Raw genomic sequence first — 16,680 nt, 5'->3', positions numbered from 1 at the left:
TCCTTTTAAAGCTCAGTTTTTAAACCCTTACGATGTAACTAAAGCCCAGCCCATGCAGCAGTGTATGAATGACTAACCTCGTATTGTAGATGGATTATCTCAGTTGTTCTCCTGACTGAAGTTTGGTCCGTTTACAGCATCCTGCCATGCGATTGCATTTGTCTCTAACCATCGGGAACCCTCACGTTAACTTTTATCGAGTGGAAAAAGTTAGCGTTCATCCTCCAGCTTAACTGTGTTTATGTTATGCTAACATAGTTGTGTAGCTAGCGATCACGCAGCACATCATTATATACCAGCTAGCCCAACTTCAGTAACCCTGTCTTCATTTATATTGGAAGTGATAGCAGAGCTGTACGTGTTAATTTGTTTCAGAATCTCTCATTCAGAACATGGTAATTTATATTTAGATGGAAACTAGCGAGCTAACTCCCCGCTAACTTCTAACTTTAAATTTAATAAATCCTGTTTTCATGGATGCCTGGATGTTAAACTTAATTGTTACACCTGGTAGAGCAACGCTGATCATTTTATTACAGATTCAAGAATTTAGACAGTTTTTAACTCTCAGTGATGCCGCGGTGATCGCGTGACTTAGGGACCTGCAGCGGAGTTTGGGCCCAGGCACGGCTAATGACGTCAGACTTAAAGGCCGGATAGAAGTCTGGCACAAAGCAACCCCTCATCACAGTTGATCTATGAGGCCAGTAAACACTTTCCTGATGAGCTGATCAAAATGCTCAAGTCAAGGTTTCTTAGACGGGACTTCACTAACCAACACTCAGTATCACGGCGGCCACATCCATCTTTCATACATTGAATAGCATGCTAACATGCTCAAAGTCAAGGTTGATTGTCATCAGACATTATGTTTACCATCTTAATTTTTCATACTAACATTTCCCAACACAAAACACAAGCAACAGCTGAGGGTGAATGAGATATTATTTTCATGCCTCTGATATGGTGACCTCTCTTTCTCACCCCAGCTAACATCTATCATAGTCTGATGTTGTCTCTCCGACAGTTTTCTGTGTGCATAATCTTTTCCCCTCTCTGAAGAGACGAGACCTTTTTGTATATAGCGAAGATAAGGGTGAGGACAGGGGAAACGCATACATCCCTACCGAGGCTTACTCAAATACACATAGACATGCACTGGAAGATGGGAGGTGCTAGTTTCACATTAATGAAGATGCCCGCTGTCATATTTATGATGGCTGGAGTCACCAAGCCCCATCATTCTGCTGCTATGAGACAAGTAGTGAAAGAAATGCTGACGGTGAGATTAGGGAGCAGAAGAGGGATGACGGGAGGATGAGGAGAAGATGAAGGCAAAGAGAGACCTCTGTGATAAAGAAGTTATTAATGGTTTCTCCTTTTTCTCTTTCTGTTTTTCTCTTTCCTCTCCCTCTCACACACAAACGCACACCCAGCCAACTGGCCTTTCCTCTGTGTGTTTTCTTAAGACACTGATACTCCCCACTTCAAAGGATAGAAATGAACTTTTGCCATGTAAATACAGGCAGCTTGTATTCCCACACATGCACACACAGACGCGCGCGCACAGACACACAAAGTCACGCTTGGTTTTGTTTCTCTGCCGCATCCTGCCCTTCTGTCTCAGCCTCAGTGGAGCAGAGGAACTGATTCTAACATAACCCCATCATACTTATCATATCCACGCACACACAGACGCACACTGCAAAGAAGTCCCAACACACACGAGCACGCACACTAACTTACATAAAGACACTTTTTCTGTCGTAGCCATAGCCAAGGCCAAGAAAACAGCTTAAGAAATCACTCCGGCTCCTTTGGATTCTGGTGTAGACGGCTCGACAGGAACATCCAGCACACAACCGCCGCTGCCTGGAAGGAAGGAAAAAAGCTACTGCATATGGATGATAGCGAAAGTGCTCCACAGGATCTGTTTAGTGGCCTCATACATATAACATCACAGCTGAAAACTTGAATTGATATCAGAATTTGCGGCCTTGGTCCAGCGCTTTGTGCCTGTTTGATCTTTCAGTAAAACTGCAACGCCTGCTCCAGTATTTTGAAATATTTCAATAAACACATTTTGCAGAGAAAATCTGTTGCCAGGCAGTTTTTATAAAATTATAGTGCAATCAGTGGCACTTATTGTTGAATCATTTTTTCTACCTATACTTGTGGGTAGTGTGAGGTGGGCACGTGTTGCACAAACTGCTTTAGTGACTCTATAAAAGCACTAAATGTTTACGTGTGTACGCGTAGGTTAAATATGCGACTGCAGCAGGGGTGTCTGTTTGTCACGCGACACTTACGCATGTAGTAAGTGACAAATGATGCTCTCGATGGCTATCGGGCCAGATCCTGAGCACAGAGACTGTGACAGAGACACATGACAGAGACCCTGTTTGTCTTTTCTCACCCACTACAGCACTTAAGAGTCCCGATAAGAGTGTGCAAGCCTACCGTTTAGCAACACGAGATATAGCAAGCACTTATTTAACACTTGGACTGACTGAGGTGGGTGAGACGGGCTTTTTGGGCCGTGACAGTGGCCAGCACATTACCACAAGCTATTTGTGTCTGTATCTGGAAATAAGTTGAGATGCACTGTTAGACCCACTCCTGACAAGAAATACCCAAAGCAGGGAAAATAAACACCCTGAGAGCGCAAACCTCCACCGGCTCACTCTCTGGGGAGTATTTACTTTAAAGTCAGACGTTTGTATGTAGTTGAAAAAAGCACATAATTCAGGTCTTTGTTATTTGCTCTGTTGAAATCCATTTGAATACACTTGACATAATTTTGAATACAGTTATTTTATATTATCTTTTTTGATTCATTTCATTAAAAGTTGACTTTGTTTTCCAAATAGATTATTCTTCTTCAGTAACATTTATTTAAATTATTATGTTAGAAGCTGTTACTGTAATCTATATAAGTCATAATAATATATCTTTTCCTATATGCCTCTATGTTGTCAATACACACAATGGGAGTAAGAAACATATTTTAAAATAGCTCTATATGGCATTTTTATCACTTTGACCTCCAGATAACTTCAGAGGTCAAACATGACATGATATTTTAAATGTTTATACGGTTATACGGTTATTTTTTTAATCAGTTTTTGACCAATAAATCATTAAGGTGACCTTGAAGTCCTTGATGGTTGTTTTTCCAGATTGTTAACATGAGCCCACTCTACACCCCTACAAAGTTTTATCAGAATTCATTCATTAAAAAAAAAAAAAAAATTAAGCTATTGTGTTGATTGTGTATTATTTAGTGGTGGAAGAAGATTTAGATCCTCAAATTAATTACAAGATATACTAAACAACTAAAAATCTTTATTTTACCTAAATGCTGATGATTGTAATTTTTGATTGTTCAGTTTTTAGTAGGTTTCTGTAACATTTACAGTTTACATTTACAAGTGGCAACTTTACAAAGCCTGGTCTGGCCAATCAAAAGGCCCAAACCTGATCTAATTGAAACAATATTAAGAAAAGCAAACAAAATAAATAAATAAATAAATAAATTAGGACAATTTTGATAACCTTAGATGGAAAAATACAAAAATGACTTACCAATTAATGTTCTGGCATGCAGCTAATTGTTGTTCATATTGTCGGAGCAATTCATATCTTGTTTAGCCAAAGCCTGCACTCAGAAACATATAAACACTAAACTCTTATATTTGTGCTCGGTGCTTTTTATTTCCTACCAGTGGTGTTACTGATGTTGTGGGGACTATACTTGAGATGCATTTTCATTTTGATACTTTGTAATTTCTAAAATTTAAAAGAAGCCGTTTCAGTTACAGTTGTACAAAATGTGGTCAGCTGAGCTGTACTTCTGACTGTGACACCAAAAATCCTCCACAGCCCAGCGCTGTTCAGGTACACTGTGGGTCACACAGATGATGTTCCCCTCTCTGCAGGTCGTCTGACTCACGAATGCATTTCATAGTTTTTTTCATCATGTCATGATAGTAATGCCCACCTGGAGGGTAAAATAAAAACTTCTTCCTCTTTGTTAGTTTTACCATATTTGTTCAGTTAAAATGGTAAATGGTCTGTATTTGTATAGAGCTTTTCTAGTCCCTAAGGACCCCAAAGCGCTTTACACAACCAGTGATCCACACACACATTCACACACTGGTGATGGCAGCTACATGTAGCCACAGCCACCCTGGGGCGCACTGACAGAGGCGAGGCTGCCGGACACTGGCGCCACCGGGCCCTCTGACCACCACCATTAGGCAACGGGTGAAGTGTCTTGCCCAAGGACACAACGACCGAGACTGTCCAAGCTGGGGCTCGAACCAGCAACCTTCCGATTACAAGGCGAACTCTTGAGCCACGATCGCAGGATGGTTGTTCAGCTGAACAAGTTGGCTGTGTGACAGATTTGCTTGCTTTTTATGTTTGCTATCAGGCTGCTGTCTGTTTTATTGATGATCAAATTAATCTACTTTTAATTTGATTGATTTGTATGAACACAGCGTAAAAGTCAATGTGGCTGAGCTTCCAGCAAATCTCTCTCAAAGTGGCAACTTGTGACTAAACAGATCAACGAGTTCCTCCTTCTTCCTCGGGTTGTCATTGGTGGGTCATTTAAAGTTTAGGAATATTTTACCAGACGTTAGAAACAAAATGCTTCGGTTAGATTTATGGGACAAGATTTTGTTAATCTAATCAAGATATTACTGTATTTGACACTGACTACAGGAACTCCTCATAGATCTGTGGGAGGAAACCTTACATTAATGTTTGCTAATCATCTCTAACCTTTGCTTACAAAATGAAGGATATCCTGCTATTTACCTCTCAAATCTCAGTGTTATAGCTCTTTTTAATGTTCACCAAACAAATACCAATGACCTGTTTCTGCAGATCCCTATTGACACACACTTAAAGTTCATCTACAAAGAAAAAACAAAAGTAAACATGCCAAACTTCTTCACACCTTTAATTTAGCATTTTTTCAGTCACATCCAGGACATTTTCCAAGTTTTGTTGATTTTATTTTAACTGATTGATTTAATGCCAAGCAAGAAGTAAAGAATTAATTGCAGCTTTACAAGGTGTGTTCTTTGATAAACAAGTCAAACTATGTAAATGAGCAATAATGAAATATCATCTTGACTTCCTGGATCTAAGATACCTCTCCTGTGAGGCCTCTACTTTCATCACATTTCATTTTACTGATGTGTGCTTGCTTATAAGGTAATTACCTTATTGGGGGAGGGGGGGGGGGGATAAACTATCTTTAGTCTAGTTTGTTTACATGTCACTTCTGTTTTCAGGCTAATGTTTCTAACATAGCTTCTATGATGTAATCGTAAAAACTGACAGTTTTCCATCAATCAAACTGATATCAAATCAGTGTATTGACCCTTTCACATTAAAATACATATATATCACTGTCTAAAATTTTACATCCTTTTATCATCACATTGTCTACAAGAGAACCGAAATACTGCAATAAGTTAGTGTATGTGGACCCAAAATGTGCACTTTGCTCACATATATATTTTATTCTGTGGGGTGTGTTCTAACAGTGTTTGGCCTTCAGGTCGCCGCGTAAGTCACATGACAGAAAACTGTGAATAACCTGATCCCTCACTGGCTTTCTGCCATTAGTTGTGTCAGCACGAGTCTTCTCATCGCACCAGTGCTGGGTATTAAAACCTTTTTTGTGCTTTGCTAATTTTAGAAGGGATGCAATTAAAATGATGATACCGCTTAAAAATCTACAGTGAACATGGACAACGCATGTTGCTGGCAGTCACCACATATGTTTTTGACATTCATAGTAAAACAGAAAGAAAGCAACATACTGGTAAACTATAATTAACTTTATTACTTTAAAGATTAAGATTATAAAACAATCATGAATTAAAATGTTATGAGTGCGTTTATGGGATGAAAAGAAAAGAAAAATCATACTGAACTCCATCAACAACAGCCGCTACACAAGTGGAAAGGTCACTGCGGTCCATGTTTTGAACCCAGTGGGAAATTATTGGCACGTTTCCGCTGTACCTTTCTGTGTATGTGTTTGAGCTCCCATGCATGGACCATGTACTGCTCTGGGTGTTATCTGATGAACAGCTGATGGTGCTTAGAGCAGAGTTTCCCCCCATGAGAGCTTTTCCTGCACACTGTAAATCTCACTAATAAGGCTCGGGCGCCGGGCAAGCCCCCCTCCATTTTAACTTTGGGTGATAAATAACGGCGGCCTCACCGAACAGACAGCAGCCGGACAGAGCCAGCTACAGTGAGCAATCCCCAAAGTTGGGGCTAATAGCTGTGGATATCAAGGACTCAGGATAGACTTTGTGATATCACAGAGAGGAAAGCCACGAAGAAGATAAACGAGTGTATCCGTCTCCCTGATTGTGTGCAATTAAAAGGTCAGCAACAGGATAAATGTTGGAAAAAGTAGAGCGGCTGCTTGTCTGCCTCCGCCAAAGATTTGCGTTGTGTTGTAATGAAAATCTGGTTCTTCTCTGTGTTTCTAAGGTAACAACTGATTGCACATGGAGACAGCCGTCTGACACGATGTCCTCACCCCCACAAGCTCATTAATTACACTCATAAACACACACACACACACGGACACACACTTATCACTTATCTCCTCTGTGTATGAAGGTTGAAGTTATTCACACAGTTTTTGCAGGACTGGGGAGGAGAGACGGGCGATAGGGAGGTGCAGGGGAAGAGATAGAAGGAGAGAGGTTAGGGAAGGGAGGGAGCGGTGAGAAGAGGAGGAGGAGTGGAGTTTGTGAGAGGGAACTGTTGAGTTGCTGTTATAAATGACTCAGGGTTTAGAGGAAGTGGCAGCGACCATTATAACCTATGATCCCAGCTTGCTGAATCCACTGATATGTATCAGTTTGATCATTAATACAATCATCAATTAAGCTAAGACACATTTAACACACGACTGAGGCACATTTTTACAGGTTTGCTAACTGGTTAGCCCTGCATGCAACATTGAAATTGCATGCGTGACGTGGCTGTGGGGGGTACAGATTTAGGTCGGGTGATGATTAGGTCTGTACTCACACAGGGAGTTGCATAGAGGAAGGGGAGATCATGGTCCATCTCCAGTTTCCTGGTCTACTCAGTAAACACGCAGAGCTGCCGTGCCTCATAAAGAAAGCAGTGAAGGAAAAGTTTTATTAAATTACGTATGATTCCTGTGTTTTTGTTATCATGCACCATAAAGCTGAGGGTAAATGTTGAAAACGCTGCATGTTTCAAATGGACGATGTGAACAGAGCGCCGAACGCAACCGAACCTTGCTCGTATTATTTGAAAACTGAAACACGTCAGTCTGGGAATCATCTGAGGAAACGCTGTGTTTGTTGTGAAAGATCATCTTTTTTCTTGCAGTAGGTTTTTTAAGCACTAATGGGGACTTGCTTTGATGAGTCAGTCAAATCTAATCTCACTTCCTGTGAACGGCATCAGCAAATCGTTCGTTTAAACCTAATTTCACCTCATGCAAGTGTCCGCATCACTTTCACTAAAATACAGTTTAGTGCTCGGACTTGAGTTCTCTTTAAAGTCTGTGAAAAGAAAGATTTCAAAACTTTTAAAGGACGAATAACGGCCCTTCTTTTGCTTCCTTACACGCAAAAACACACACACACACATAATGATGTATGTGTGAATAATAAGGTGTTAATTCTGGAGGTGTTGCCAGCATGCTGTCACCCTCACAACACACTCACGTAGAGCCCTTGTTAGTCCCCTCCACTCATTTCCTCTCTTTCCCCCCTTAAAGTCTTTAAAATATGTAAGTGATTTGGCCTTTCCTGCCCCACACTCTGATGGTTTTATACAAAGCTGTCGCAGCCTGGCCGTTAGCTTTCTCACACACAACGTTCCCTGACTCTGTGATTTTTGCTGCTGCACAGTGTTGTGTTGCCTGTGTTAGTGTAATTATATCAGTAATCCCGACTGTATGGTGTCACCTCTACGCCTCACTGGCTGCTGCTGAAACACACCCATGGCATCTGCCCCAACTTGCGATTACCTGTAGCGGTTTCTTGGGTTTTTTTTTTTGCCCTAATGTGCTTTGTGGTTACGGGGTGTTAATTTCCTTTTGTGTCAATGTGCATTTCCTGCTCTTTCAGATACAGATGTGTAGGATTTGGGGTTTTCTCCTTTCAACACCTTCTTTCTCTCGCTGATGGCAACAGATAACAATTCTCCCTGGCTTCCCCCCCTTTCTTTCATCCTCCTCCTCCCTTCGTTCCCAGTCTTTGCGATATGTCCATGTTTACGTTCAGATAACTTTATTTTGACTCCTTATATGCTCTTGTGCCAGTGGTGCTGGAGTGTGTGTGTAGGGGAAGTTGCTGACAGACATAAACAACAGGGCAACAGAAGCACAAAGAGGGCTGATCCGGGGGGTAAGAGGTACTTGAAGATTTGAGTGTGTGTGTGTGTGCGTGGTTGTTTATAGTGGTAATAGGCTGCTCAGTCTAGACCCCTTTTGATCCTTCCACGGCATCTTGGTTAGCACCTCTGTATGGTAGGAACTCTCTGAACTTGATAATGAGACACCTCAGAGCTTCGGTCAGAGTGGGTTTTTTAGCCGGAGCTGTTGCACAGACACAAATAGAAATGGGCACACATGCTTGTATTTCAGGCATCTTGTTTATGTCTATGATCATCTTTTAGAAATTTGTTTTCAGGGAAAATTGTTTTACAGGAAACGCTTATAGCAACATCTATGCTGCCCCCACATCATCTGCTACATGTGTGCGCCTTTTCTGGGTGGGTGCGGATGCGCTCCACATCAATGCACATTTATGTACAGACTTGGCAAGGAAACCTTCGCATTTTATTAGTTTCTGTCTTTGCATCTGTTAGATGTTTGCCGTGTTATATTTAGCATTTACATCCCCGTGTCTGAAATTACCCCCGCCACGTTTGGAGCTAATTCTGGGAAATATATGCTAAAATAAGGTCCACATAAAACACATTCTCTGGTTTCCGTTCGCCTGGCTGTCTCTGATCACTCTGTTGTAACCTGCTAATCAAAAGCAGCGTGGCAGAGTGCTGGTCACAGCCCCACTATGTTTAGTGTTTACAAGGCTTAAACACGGCCCCATTTAGACTCATATAGGCAGAGAAACAACAGATGCAAGCGCACATACACACACGCGGATGTACATGCTTTTTTGGAGGCATGCTATATGTATCCATCCATGCAGCCCGCAGCCAACACACACTCTGTTGTTCTAATTGGATTTGAGGTGAGACGGTACATGTACAGAGACGACAATGTGAGGAGGTTGATGCAGACATTTTGCGTCCAGCTACTAATTTTATATTTTTGACCGTGTAACTCAAAAACCATCACTCTCTGCAGATCTGGATAACGTGCGCCGATGCAATCAAAAGAGCATAACTGGATTTGTTCCTCTCCACACTTTTCATTCTAAGAAACAGTAAAAAAATAAATAAAGGTTCAAAAATAAGTGAAGAAACAGAAATCTAGGGTTTTATAGCAGCAATCTGAACTTGCTCATTGGTAACATTTATATTAATCACAAATCCAATTTTTAGAAGAGATATTTTTAGTTTTGATCTTTTTTTTAACTCTGTAATTTTTTTTATGTTTTATAAAAGTTCAATATTACTGAGCTAAATGAGCAGACTGTTCTACTTATGCATGTAGGAATCTTTGAGCACAAATACAAGCTTGCGGCATATTAGTCTGAAAAAATGAGAGGCCTGGTGCCTGCGCCGTTGTTTTTACCGGCTGAAAAAAGTTACCTTAGACTTGTTAGCCTCAAACTTTCACAAATGTCTGCACGCTCTCCCGTGCTCTCTTCCGTTGGCCCCCGTGTCGTTACAGGGCATGGCGCCTATAGCAGTCAAGAGAGTCATAGCTGTGCTCCTAAATTAAATCTGAGTCTCAAAGGGGAGAACCGTCCTGGCCACATGCGCACACACCATTGCCTTGTGGTGTCTGTGTGTGCCTCTCCTATTTATGTTGGTGAAAGTCCTCTGGATTTATCTGTTAGCGCTCAGAGGCCAGTGTGTGTGGGATCCAAACACGGTGGAATTATGGGTGATGAAGTCAAAGGTCAAGGCTCGCGGCTCAATGCAGTGTGTGTTGCATGTAAGTGTCTATGTGTATTGGAGCCGTGATGAAACTCGTCAGGGAGGGCGCTCTGCACGGATCATCAGCCGCCTGATGGAAGGTGTTCATGAGGAATTTAGATTAGCACTGAGAGAAAGCAAATGAGAGGAAGAGGGAGACTGCTGGGTGGTGTTGGTGGTGTTGGGGGGTTACCCTTTTTCTGAAGCAGATCAGCTCATCTAAAGTTTTAACTACAGTTAAGTTAGCTCCCTTTATATTAGGTTTACATCTCAATTATGCTTTTCCATGACTTTTGCATTTATTCTTTACATGTAAGCCGCAGGGTTTAATTGCACCGGGTCACTAAAAATAAAACTAAAGGAAAAAATCTGGAAATCTTTATCTTCTTCCAAAACGTAGATATTAGCTCTCAGCCATATCACTGTGTAGCCACATGTCCATATCTCAGAGGACTGGCATGGCATGTGTTTACATTGTACAGTCAGCTATAAACCTTACATGACATTAACTCAGTTCAGCAGCCCTTCTCTTGGCATATTTATTATTTTAAAGCCCCAATGATGTTGTCATACTAGACCATCACAATTCAACACACAAACGCTGAAAAGTAAGAAAAGGTGAACTGTTAGGGTTCATTAAAAGTCCAACAAGAATCCACACACAGAGGTATTTTTGTTAGATGTTAAACATATATTGATGACAAGTGAATCCATGTATGAAAAGATGGAGGGAGAGTGAGAGAGACCATATTTCTTTGGGTGAACAGATTTTATGGCATATTGCCGGAACCATCATAACCTCTGCCCACACTCTGTTTTATTTCAATTACTCACACAAGGTTTTGTATTTGTGCATATAGGTGTGTGTGTGTGTGTGTGTGTGTGTGTGTGTGTGTGTGTGTGTGTGTGTGTGTGTGTGTGTGTGTGTGTGTGTGTGTGTGTGTGTGGACTCGGATGGAGTGTGAATGCTGTTTATTTGGTCGTGGGTCTAAACCGGATGGAGAGGTGTGGGAAACAGCAGCAGTGGGAGATGATATCATGAATATGCACGCGCATACACACTCACTGCGTACGTATACGCTTGTCTGATTGTCTGTATGGTTCTTATTGCAAGAAGGGCTCATGCTACATTGGTATCCGAACGCCGTATCCTTCCCAGCAGCATGTCCTGCAGCGTCTTGGTCGTGGGAATGAAGAGCACTAACATGAGGCGGTGACAGGAGACTCAGTAAGTCATTCCTGATGGGAGCTTTTTATTGACCTGATTCTTCATTTCCTTTGCTTTATTTTTTTGCCCTCTCTTATTGGCTTTTATTGGCCAGTAGAAAAAAAACATAAATGGATTCATTGCACACATAAAGTACATTATAATTTGAAAAGTTATGTACATTTCACAGATTTGTGTACATAACTTCAGAAAACAGCTGTAAAATACTGTATTACCAAACCAAAAACTGTGTTTTATACGGGTTAAAGCTCTGAACTTTTAGTTAACATTAAATCCAAACCTACATTTCCTTATTTCGGCCAAGCTGTAAATATAAATTTCCCAAGCCACTGCCATGATTCTTATACACAAAGATCCCAGTCTGACTGTTTCTCGCCTCACTTGCAGTCGGTCACAGCAGATGGCTTCACCTCCCTGAGCCTGGTTCTGCTGAAGGCTTCTTCTTGTTAAAAGGCAGTTTTTCCTTCCCACTGTTGCTACATGGAGGTTTTTTCTGTATCTGACAACCTTTCAATATAAAAACACCTGGAGGTGAGTGTTGTTTAAATAGTGCTATATAAATAAACTGTTGAACCAGAGGATTAGCCTTCCATTAGCATTGTATCAGGAGGCTTCTTCCTGTTAAAAGGGAGTTCTTCCTTCCCACTGTCTCCAAAGTGCTTGCTCACAGGGGGTCATATGATTCTCTGTATGTACTATTGTAGGGTTTGCCTTACAATCTAAAACACTTTGAGGCAACTGTTGTTGTGATCTGGGTTGATTTGAATGGAATGAAAGCAGGTTTGGGGCACCTGTGCGTCGACTAAACTTTATATAGTGTTTATGATGATAGCAAATATTTTAATTCTGGCAATTTTTTAGTGTCACAATGTAATTTAAAAAAAAAGGTGTTAACCTGACCTGAGAGTAACCTCTGCTTCCCAGATATTACCCGCACACATACTCATGACACACAGAACCACAACTGTAAACAAACAATATGCACAAACACAGGCAGCGTACGTGTCTAAACAAAACAGCCAGAAACCAACAGTGACCACCATACAGCAACAGGTTACAGATGAAACAGATGGAGCTTCTTCTCTCAGCCAGTTTCATCTACTCTCCTGCCTCCGTAAAGATGCCACCTCGGATAGTCTCGCCTCGCTGCAGGTGTAAGTGTAAGCTTGGGTGTGAGTGAAGAGAATCCAGAGACGCGGAGAGTTAAAGAGATGAAGGCAGAGAAAGAGAGACAGATGAGCGAGCAGATTAGGCTCGTCCTTGGCGCCTGTCTGTGGTTCTAGTGAACTGATGTGTCACCCGGATCCTGAGGGTGTTGACAGCAGAGCCGGGAAAAAAAGGTTGTTGATGCTACTTGGAGTCATTTTGCTCTTTTTAAGATCTGGGCTGATTGTCTATGTTTTGTCCTCATGCGAGTGGATTCAGGAAGGAAACAAAAGCACTCTAGTCTTCACGTATTTAAGTAGGATTTCAAACTTTGGATGTGGGTGGCGGACGCTGCTTATAGAGTTAAAAATGATTGAAAATATTAGTCTTTCTTTCTGATTGGGGAAAAAAACAAAACTACAAGTCTATCTTCTTACTTCCAAGCCTCTCGCCTCGTCATGCCTGTGTGCAAATGTGAACAGGAATTCACAAGTGTGAGGGGTGTACATATATTTGTGTCTGCTCGAGAGTGCGTGTGTGTGTGCATTCCTAGGTGACGCACACATGGTTTTCACATATCTGTTTTACAGCATTTTGCTGTGTAACCCTGACCACTGTCTAACCATCTGTCCTGCTCTCTGGATGCCTGTAATAACCAGTTACCCCTCTCTGTCCTTGCTGCCCTCCCCCCAATCTGGGACACTCTCCTGTCATCACACTCCATCCCCACCCCACCTCAAAGAAAGTCAATGAAAAGCAACAATTTTAATATGTTTTAATGTGATTTTCTCTTTTGATAAAGTGTGAAACGCTATGGCGTTTTAGCACAGGCGTCACAGACGTCATAGAAGTGGCAGTTTGATACCAGACACTTGCTCACACATTTAATATGCACAGTTTCTCATTCACAGGTGCGCAAAGTGAAGCATTCACAGGTGGTTTATTTCATTTCCTTCACACCTTCACACCTGCGTGGCTGATATTGGCCTCAATAGATGGGTTATGCTAACACGCATACAATTGACACACATGTGCTTTCTATAGGGAAATAGAAACAAAGGAATGCATTCACAACCACTCAGTTATCAAAATGATACAGCTGGGAAAAGTTGCGGCTGTGGGGAGGTACCCATAAGTCTCTGTGAAAAGATAAAAGGGCACACACACACACACACACACACACACACACACACACACACACACGTACAGTGAAGCTGACATACAATGGACAAAGGTAGTTCCTGTGTATTGTATCTGCCCTTGTAAAAGCAGTTTCCAATCAAGCACAATATCTTTCAAATGTGTATCTACATCTATATATCTATATATATATAGATATATATATGTGTGTGTGTGTGTGTGTGTGTGTGTATGTGTGTGTGTGTGTGTGCTGGAAGAGAAAGTAGGAACTCAAAGCTGTGGCTTCTTTTTTCTGCCTTAGTACTGCAACGCGAAGGGAAGCTAGCAACACAATATTTCCTCTTTGATAAAGTACCCATGTTAAAGGCTTACACTGTTTACATGGACTCATATTTCACCTTACTTTGTGTTTCCTTCTCTCCCATCACAGTGGAACTGACACACAGAGAGTAGACAGGCTAGGCGACGATAGCATTTCTCAATTTGAAAACAACCCATTTTTGTAAAGCTTGATTTATAATATTGTGTTCAGTCTACACAGTAGCTACAGCTCAGCTCTATGCTCCATGTCTACATCATGCATCTTCCCAGAAATGGTACTATTGTAATAATATCTGTGGGCACAATGTAGAACTTGCACCATATAAACACAATAGTCCAATGAGGCTGTTAGCAAGCTGGTGAGGAGTGAGGCAGGAGGAGTTAGTTGCATATTTCATAATTTATAGAACTATCTGTAACTAATGTAGCCAAATTGTAGAGCTACATAAATGTATGAAGGAATTAAAGGAATGATCTATGTGAGAGACTTTTGATGAAAGGTAAAAGATTTTTGTTCTGCTAACCTGTTAGCTTATCAATATGCTAATAAGAAAAGTGGAAGAAGAGGGATGAATCTGTCAGCTTCCATCTGAAATACAGAAATTTTTTTGTCGTGTTCAAAAACCTCAACAAATGCAATGCTGTCTCAGTTTTGTTGGTCATCGACACTTTTAAGGCTACCACCGTCTTTTGTTGAATACAGTTGATTACGGTTATAATCTGTTAAAGTTAGTGGAAAAGATGCTTTCTCACACGAGTGTCTGTGCCTGTTCTGAAAATGCTTCACACCAAAAACCCAGAAGTACTTTAGAGGCTGAATAAATCTTAAATACGTACACGTGCATTTGCTGATATTTAAATGCTAAGGAGGTGCAAACAGAACAGCGTGCATGCCAAATGAATTTGCACGAGCTAAAAAATATCTAATACCATCTAACAAAATGCCAGCCTATCAGCTTCTAACAATGACAAGCTTGGAGATATGCTGTGGTAACCTAAATAGTGCACCCCTGGCTGTGCAACTGTTTTGTAGCTTGGTGTCAAATTGCATCATGTAAGCCTAACCCAAGATACTTTACATACTGTACTTTATGTGTGTGTGTGTGTGAAGTGAGAACAACTAACAAGGACATTTACCAAATAATGAGGACATCGGAAAGGTGTTAGCAGGTTCTTTCAGTTGAAAGACAACATTTAAATTGTGTGCCAGTAAACACCGACTGCCAAATGTTATGGCTTCAAAAGCTGGTTGTTTGAGCGGCCTCATTCTGTGATGTCTCATTGTTTTAAATGAGAATAACTACTGTGTGTTTTTTTTCTCCACAAATGTATAGATTCATGCTTCTCTGAGGCCATCCTCTTTTCCTTCTTACTGGCAGCTCCGCATTCAATATCCTGCATCTAATATATCCGCTATGCCAGAGCATCTATGCTTTTTTAAATGCATAGTCTCTATTTATTCACAGAATTATTAAACAAAAATATTAAACAAATGTTCCAGCTTCTAATCTAGATGAATCCACCTATTTGTGCGAAAAAATAATAAATATCCTACATATTTGTAGATATATAATAAAAAGTGATCAGTAATCTTTTTTTCTTAACCTGTGTAAGTGTGCATGTGCACGTGTGTTATGTTAACAGGCTCATTTCCGCAGATTTCGCCCATGAATGTTTTTGTCGGTTTTAAACTGGAAATCCAACCTCTGCTTCCTTTCTGCAAACCCCACAGTCAAAATATACTTGTTTAGGTTTCAGAGGGATTACACAGGGGCTAGCTAAGGCTATAGAGTGTTAGTAGATGGCTCGAGGAGGCTGGGGCGTCTGGAAAACTTTGTGTAAGCGGTAAGCAAGGCAGATCTTAGGTTGAAAGTGAGGTTGTTTTGGCTGTGGGGATTTATTTTGCAGGTTTGGGACTGTTTAGCGCAGAAAATATTCAAGAAGATGAATGAAAATTGTCCCTCACAGAACCTAAACCAGATGGAAAAAAGAAGAAGGAAAGGATGCATTTAGCAGCGGCAGGGTGTTGTCGAATGGAGAGTAGTGTACACTTCCAGGGATCATCAGAGACTAATCCCTCTCTAGGGTCGTCTGCTGGGGTCATGCCTAAAAAGGGAGAGGTCACAGCAACATCCGGCTCAATGCATTAATGAGGGGTTTATACTGTAGACCAGTGGGTGTGGGTATCTTTTCAGTGTTTTTCAATGGTTCTCTTTAATTACCAGCCTTGGCACCATGACTGGTTTGGTTTCCACTCAATCATGCAGTCATGGAACTTTGCAGGCATATGAGTTTGAAGCCTGGAGTAGTCCTGCCCATGAGCAAAGGGTAGGGTTTTGAGTAAAGGCTGGTAAAGGAACAATGAGCCCCCGACTTGCATCCACGTCCCACGTTGTCTTTAACTTGTAACTCCTCGTATGAAGCCCTGTATCTGGTGTGAAGTAAAGGTGAGTGTGGTCACAGGTCAAGTGTTCACACTGTAGTGCACAAAGCAGCTGTAGGTGTGTGGAGTCAGGCCTCAGTGTGTGGCGTTTATTTGCTCGGGTCAAACGGCAGCAGATGGAAGCGTATTGATGACTTGCCCTCTGATCAGTATTATTGATCAGTGGTTACAGTGAAAAGGCTTTACTGTATTCAGTCCAGCATGCACACAAACACACTGAAGGAGATACTGTAGCCCGCTTGGGACAAACTGCTCTACGTGCTTACACCAG

The sequence above is a fragment of the Rhamphochromis longiceps genome, linkage group LG15, assembly GCF_057381845.1.
Source record: "Rhamphochromis longiceps isolate RC_006_pf linkage group LG15, R_longiceps_female_GT1.1, whole genome shotgun sequence".
NCBI lineage: Eukaryota > Metazoa > Chordata > Actinopteri > Cichliformes > Cichlidae > Rhamphochromis > Rhamphochromis longiceps.
This window is presented reverse-complemented; position numbering follows the sequence as displayed.